The sequence below is a fragment of the Pleurodeles waltl genome, unplaced genomic scaffold, assembly GCF_031143425.1.
Source record: "Pleurodeles waltl isolate 20211129_DDA unplaced genomic scaffold, aPleWal1.hap1.20221129 scaffold_39, whole genome shotgun sequence".
Classification (NCBI taxonomy): Eukaryota; Metazoa; Chordata; class Amphibia; order Caudata; family Salamandridae; genus Pleurodeles; species Pleurodeles waltl.
In genome coordinates, this window is record NW_027150097.1 from 3,684,034 (window position 1) to 3,691,923 (window position 7,890).

The following is a 7,890-nucleotide window of genomic DNA, read 5'->3' on the forward strand; positions in this document are numbered from 1 at the left end:
TGAGTGGATCTATGAGTGGGTGCATGAATATCTGAGTGGTCTGTGACTGGATGCATGAGTGTCTCAGTGGGTCTGTGAGTGTCTGGGTGGGTCTGTCACTGGGTGCATGACTGCCTGAGTGGGACTTTGAGTGAGTGTGTGAGTGGCTGAGTGGGACTGTGAGTGGGTGCATGAGTGTCTGAGTGGGTCTGTCATTGGGTGCATGAGTGTCCGAGTGGGTCTGTGAGTGAGTGCATTAGTGTCTGAGTGGATCTTTGAGTGGGTGTGTGAGTGGCTGAGTGGCTCTGTGAGTGGGTGTGTGAGTGGCTGAGTGGGACTGTGAATGGGTGCATGAGTGTCTGAGTGGGTCTGTCAATGGGTGCATGAGTATCTGAGTGGTCTGTGACTAGATGCATTAGTGTCTCAGTGGATCTGTGAGTGGGTCTGTGAGTGTCTGAATGGGTCTGTTAGTGGGTGCATGAGTATCTGAGTGGTCTGTGACTAGATGCATGACTTTCTCAGTGGGTCTGTGAGTGGGTATGTGAGTGTCTGAATGGGTCTGTCACTAGGTGCATGACTGCCTGAGTGGGACTATGAGTGGTCGAATGAGTAATTGCGTGGGTCTCTAAATGAGTGCATTACTACCTGAGTGTTCTACCTCTTTTGTCACCGATAGTCACAATTTTGTCGCAACCTTACATAGGGAGGCCATGCTGAGCATTGCAATGTATTTGCAAATATTGCAGGTGGTGAAAATAAAATGTTTTCTGTTGTTTTAAATACATAATATGACCTTTAAACACCCCTATATCCCACCTTGAAGTGAGGGTACCTCCAACCTAACCCCTTATACCACTATTATTGGTTATTTTCAGCCCCAGGGACCGTATCCTGTTACATGAAATAGCGGCAGCAACTTTCGGCTTAGGATGCGGACAGCCAATCACGGCATTCCAGTTGGTGCGTGCATTGGCAATTCATTGTGAATTTGTTGGGAAGTATTTGTGCTTCTAGATATATAAATGTGGATTTCCTTAATTTCTCTAAAACTACTGAACGGATTTACACCAAATAAAAGTGTGCTTTCCGCACCAAAAAGCTATTATTCTGCCAAATTTGGTGCAATTGCGTCCAGTGATTTGGACTGTAGTCTTGTTCAAAAATCCTATGGGAATTAAAATGGGAAATGCACTTTTTTTTTACCCCCCCACTTTTCCTTGGCCCCAGCTTGACAGATCGCCCCAATACTTTCCATGCACAACAAGATGCCTGAGCACACTTTTTCTGGAAAATTCCATGAACATTCGTCAAACGACGCCAAAGAAATAGCCAAGTCAAAAAGCGCTTTTGAACAATGGTCTGTGTGGTCCACCAACCCAGGAGTGGTGATTACACAGTAGTCGGTCATCTCTGAGCATGCAGTGCTGAAGTACGCATGTCTGAAAGGACCATCAAGATGTATCCCACAGGTGCTGGAGGACACCAGTCTGGGAAAGGTGCACGTGCATTAACTTATTGTGATCTACCAAAGAAGTTAGCTTTTTGTAACGTGGAAACATTTCTGTGTGTTGGCCCCTCTAGACCAGTGGTTCCCAAACTGTGGTCCGCGGACCCCCAGGGATCAGTGACACATTCCCAGGGGGTCCGCAGGCCTGGACTGGGAGGAAGGCATTTCTCCTCTGACAAACACTTGCATTTTTTAAATAGTTATTGCTTCTCTTGAACACTTTTAAGAGCACTGCAAACTTCCTGGTACATCTTTCCAACAAAAATAAAAGCATCAAGATTACTCTAGTAATTAATGTCCCTGCTGGAGAGAGGGGCAGGAGTTTTGTCTAGTGGCAGTTCTGACTCACAGGTAGCACAGAGGGTTAATATGCCTGCTGCAAAGAACCTGTATCAGGCAAAGAACAGTATTTTATGTGCATAGCACAGTGGGTTACTGCTTTTGTTTCTTTTCTTACTGTGCAGTACATAAGTCACAATCATAATCTAGCACAGTGATCGATGAACTGGCATTTAGGAGCTGCATGCAAACTGCAAGGCACAAATTAGAAGATTATTCCTTTCCCTAGACTTTTATTTTTCCTGCGCTGCTAAATAAGGTTTACTTGCATATAAATACATTCTTGATATTAAAGTCAATGCTAACCACCGTGCTGTGTCCTGAGTTTGTGCTTCTCCAAACTAAGCACTCTTAGAAGATGCCTACCAGTGTGGATGACGTGAATCCGACACCTTGTCTTCCCCTGTAAAGTGCTCTGACTCCCTACACTGGTATGAGAGGCGCTATAAAACAAATGAATTACATGTGACAGAGAGGCTATGGAGAGATGAGAGGCTCTCATGATTGTACACCACACATTTATGTAAAAACACATTCTCAGATCTATACACCTAAAGATAAAAACAGGGATCGCTTGGGAAATGTTGAATCTGACCTGAGGATTCAGCTTTCCTAAATAAAACTAAACATTGAGAAGTTAGTCGCTGAGATGCAATGCCGACCTTCCCATTAAAATGTTTCCATTTTGCATATTTTTCAAATACAAAATAATTATTTTGTTAGTTATTTGAGCGTTTGTTTGGTGTGCACTTGTTTGTGTATTGTTTGCAAATTATTGTTTTAATGTTTGAAATTTAAATCGTACAAGTTGCTTGGGGGTCCCCGACTTTCAGTAATGGCTCAGTGGGGGTCCACAGGAGTCAAAAGGTTGGGAACCACTGCTCTAAACGATGGGAGGAGATGGACGAATCACTTTTAATAGATTGTTTTTTACAGTTATAACCATTCTTTTATATAAGCAAGGTGCTTTATAGTTTGGTTAAACTAAACTAAAGGATTAACTAGATTAATTAAATTGCAAACTTGGAAGAGAACCAACCAGTAATGGCTGATCCTGGAGACTACACAATGTGTGTGTATTCGTGATCAGCCCTGGAGACTACACAATGTGTGTGTATTCGTGATCAGCCCTGGAGAGTACACAAGGTGTGTGTGTGTTTGTAATCAGTGCTGGAGATTTCCTCCGTGTGTTTTGTGTAAAGTCTGGTGCCTGCCTGTGTCAGAGCCTGCAGCATGTGCAATGCCTGTGAGTGATGGAAGCAGCTGTCCTGCTGTCTGACTGTAAAGGGACAGAGTCCGATGTCAGTCTGTCCTTGAAGCAGCTGAATGTGTAAACACATAGTAAATGGAAAGTTTCTGAGATGTGTTTCTGTTTATGTGACGTCCAACACTGCATTAGAAAAATAAAAGCATTTTAAGTTACTGTCGGAAAAGGAAGACGTGTTTCTGCCAGGTCTCGACTGGGGCCTTTTGCGTGTTAGGCGAACGTGATAACCACTACGGAAACCTAAATGAGATACAAAGAGGCAGCTTTAGCTCGAGATACAAAGAGGCAGCTTTAGCTCTGATGAGTGAGTGCTGAGTAGTACCAACTGCAGCTGTGACGCGTAATCTCTTCCGGGCTTCAAGATCCTGAAACGTAGGAGTAAAGTTACGCTACTTCAACAGAAAGACAGTAAAGTCGAGATAGGGGATTCTGCAAAGACAACAACTGACTGCAAAGCCCTGAAGATGGATTCCAGGACCTGAGGACCTGCAAAGGAAGGGGACCAAGTCCAAGAGTCACGCAAGTGTCAGCGGGGTAGGAGCCCACTAAACCCCGGATGAAGGTGCAAAAGGGCTGCCTCTGGGTGGAAGAAGCCAAAGATTCTGCGACAACGGAAGGTGCCAGGAACTTCTCCTTTGGTTAGAAGATGTCCCACGGCATGCTGAAGGATGCAGCGTTGTTTTCACATAGAACAACCGCAAACAAGCCTTGCTAGCTGCAAGGGTTGCGGTTGAAGATAAAGGGTGCTGCCTGGGCCCAGGAAGGACCAGGAGGTTGCCCCTTGGACGCGGAGTCAGAGGGGGCACTCAGCAACGGAGAGATCCCACGCAGAAGCAGGCAGCACTGGCAGAAGTACCTGGACAGGCACACAAGAAAGCTGAACACTACGGTCATCTCAGCACAACAAAAGAGGGTCCCACGAAGCCGGTGGTCAACTCAGCGAGTTGAGCAATGCAGGACGGAGTGCTGGGGACCTGGGCTGTGCTGTGCCCAAAGGAATCCTTGCAAAAGTGCACAAAAGCCCTAGCAGCTGAAGGTCACGCGGTGCACAGGATTACTATCTGGCGTGGGGAGGCAAGGACTTACCTCCACCAACTTTGGGCAGAAGGACCACTGGACTGTGAGGGTCACTTGGATCCAGCTCCTGTGTTCCAGAGACCATGCTCGTCGAGATGCGAGGGGACCCAGAGGATCTGTGATGCAGAAGTTTGGTGCCTGCGTTAGCAGGGGGAAGATTCCGTCGACCCACAGGAGTTTTTTTCTTGGCTTCCAGTGCAGGGTGAAGGCAGACAGCCCTCAGAGCATGCACCACCAGGAAACAGTCGAGAAAGCCAGCAGGATTAGGTGCTACAATGTTGCTGGTAGTCTTCTTGCTACTTTGTTGCGGTTTTGCAGACGTCCTGGAACACTCAGTGGTCGATCCTTTGCAGAAGTAGAAGAGGGAAGTGCAGAGGAACTCTGGTGAGCTCTTGCACTCGTTATCTGGTGAGATACTCACAGGAGAGACCCTAAATAGCCCTCACAGGAGGATTGGCTACAGAGAAAGGTAAGCACCGATCAGAAGGGGTCTCTGACATCACCTGCTGGCACTGGCTCTCAGAGGTGTCCATTGTGCCCTCAAACCTCTGCATCCAAGATGGCAGAGGTCTGGGACACACTGGAGGAGCTCTGGGCACCTCCCCTGGGGTGGTGATGGACAGGGGAGTGGTCACTCCCCTTTCCTTTGTCCAGTTTCGCGCCAGAGCAGGGCTGGAGGGATCCCTGAACCGGTGTAGACTGGCTTATGCAAGGAGGGCACCATCTGTGCCCCTCAAAGCATTTCTAGAAGCCAGGAGAGGCTACTCCTCCCAGGCCCTTCACACCTATTTCCAAAGGGAGAGGTTGTAACACCCTCTCTCAGAGGAAATCCTTTGTTCTGCCTTCCTAGGACTGGGCTGCCCAGGCCCCAGGGGGGCAGAAACCTGTCTGAGGGTTGGCAGCAGCGGTAGCTGCAGAGAAAATCCCAGAGAGATAGTTTGGCAGTACCCGGGCTCTATGCTGGAGCCCCGGGGATGCATGGGATTGGCACCCCAATACCAGAATGGTATTGGGGAGACAATTCCATGATCCTAGACATGTTACATGGCCATGTTCGGAGTTACCATGGTGAAGCTACCTATAGGTATTGACCTATATGTAGTGCACGCGTGTAATGGTGTCCCCGCACTCACAAAGTCCGGGGAGTTTGCCCTGAACAATGTGGGAGCACCTTGGCTAGTGCCAGGGTGCCCTCACACTAAGTAACTTGGCACCTAACCTTCACTAAGTGAGGGTTAGACATATAGGTGACTTATAAGTTACTTAAGTGCAGTGTAAAATGGCTGTGAAATAACGTGGACATTATTTCACTCAGGCTGCAGTGGCAGTCCTGTGTAAGAATTGTCTGCGCTCCCTCTGGGTGGCAAAATAAATGCTGCAGCCCATAGGGATCTCCTGGAACCCCAATACCCTGCGTACCTAGGTACCATATACTAGGGAATTATAAGGGTGTTCCAGTGTGCCAATAAGGATTGGTAAAATTAGTCACTAGCCTGCTGTGACAATTTTAAAAGCAGAGAGAGCACAAACACTGAGGTTTTGGTTAGCAGAGCCTCAGTGATACAGTTAGGCACCACACAGGGAACACATACAGGGCACACTTTATGAGCATTGGGGTCCTGGCTAGTAGGATCCCAGTGACATAGGCAAAAACAAACGTACATACAGTAAGAACGGGGGTAACATGTCAGGCAAGATGGTACTTTCCTACAAATATCTTGGGTAATTAGCAGTGCATGGCAAGGGCACAAGTTATAGTTACCTTAGGGCACGAGTTATAGTGACTTGAAATAACGATAACTATAAACTGAATTTCTATAATTTTATAAATTTAAAATATGTGCCTAACTATAACGTCCTTGTAACCTTCGGTTTTTAAATTGAATTTCTATGGGGTTTTTTAAATTCTGTTTCCTAAGTGTAACGTCCCTGTAACCTTTGTGTGAGTGGGTGCATGAGTGTCTCAGTGGGACTGTGAGTGAGTACATGAGTGTCTCAGTGTGTCTCTCAGTGACTGCATGTGTCTCTGAGTGGGTCTGTGAATGGGTGCATGAGTGTCTGAGTGGGTCTTTGAGTGGGTGCATGAGTGTCTGAGTGGGTCTGTGAGTGGGTTCATGAGTGTCTTAGTGGGTCTGTGAGTGGGTGTATGAGTCTCTGAGGCTATGAGTGTGTGCATGAGTTTCTGACTGGGTCCATGAGTGGGTGCACAAGGATCTCAGTAGGTTTATGAGTGGATGTATGAGTGCCTCAGTGGGTCTGTCAGTGGGTGCATGAGACCCTCATTGGGTCTGTGAGTGGATGCATGAGTGACTCATCGGGTCTGTGAGTGGACACATTAGTGGTTTAGTGAGCCTGTGAGTGAGTGCATAGGTATATGAGTGGTTCTTTGAGTGAGTGCGTGAGTGTCTGAGTGGGTCTGTGAGTGGATGCATGAGTGTCTGAGTGGGCCTTTGAGTGGGTGTGAGAGTAACGGTTGCTGTAAAGGGGTGCATGAGGGTCTGAGTGGGTGTTTGAGTGGGTGCATGAGTGTCTGAGTGGGTCTGTGTATGGGTGCATGAATGTCTTAGTGGGTCTGTGAGTGGGTGCATGAGTGTGTGAGTGGGTTTCTGAGTGGATGTATTCTGTCTGAGTGGGTCTGTGAGTGGGTGCATGAGACTTAGCGGGCCTGTGAGTGGGTGCATGGGTATATGAGTGGGTCTTTGAGTGAGTGCATGAGTGTCTGAATGGGTCTGTGAGTGGGTACATGAGTGTCTGAGTGGGAGTGGGTGTGAGAGTGACTGAGTGGGTCTTTAAGTGGGTGCATGAGTTTTTGACTGGGTCTGTGAGTGGGTTTATGAGTACCCCAGTAGGTTTATGAATGGATGTATGAGTGCCTCAGCGGGTCTTTCAGAGGGTTTATGAGAGCCTCAGTGGATCTGAGAGTAGTTGCATGAGTGACTCAGTGGGTCTGTGAGTGGGCACTTCAGTGGTTGAGGGAGTCTGTGAGTGGGTGCTTAAGTATCTGAGTGGGTCTTTGAGTGATTGTACAAGTGCCTGAGATGATCTGTGAGTAATTGCATGAGTGTCTGAGTGGGTCTGTGAGTGGATGCATGCCTCTCTGAGTGGGTCTGTGAATGAGTGTATGAGAATGAGTGGGTCTGTGAGTGGGTGCATGAGTATATGAGAGAGTCTTTGAGTGGATGCATGACTGAGTGGGTCTGTGAGTGGGTGCATGAGTATATGAGTGGGTCTTTGAGTGAGTGGATGAGTGCCTGTGTGAGTCTGTAAGTGGGTGCATGAGTGAGTGGGTTTGTGAGTGGGTGCATGAGTATCTCAGTTGGTGCATGAGTGTCTGAGTGGGTGTGTGAGTTGGTGCATGTGTGCCTGAGTTGGTCTGTGAGTTGGTGAATGAGTGTCTGAGTGGGTCTGTGAGTGGGTGTGAGAGTGACTGAATGGGTCTGTGAGTGGGTGCATGAGTGTCTGAGTGGGTCTATGAGTGGGTGCATGAGTATCTGAGTGGGTCTATGAGTGGGTGCATGAGTATCTTAGTGGGTCTATGAGTGGGTGCATGAATATCTGAGTGGTCTGTGATTGGATGCATGAGTGTCTCAGTGGGTCTGTGAGTGTCTGAATGGGTCTGTCACTGGGTGCATGACTGCCTGAGTAGGACTATGAGTGAGTGTGTGAGTGGCTGAGTGGGACTGTGGGTGGGTGCATGAGTGTCTTAGTGGGTCTGTCATTG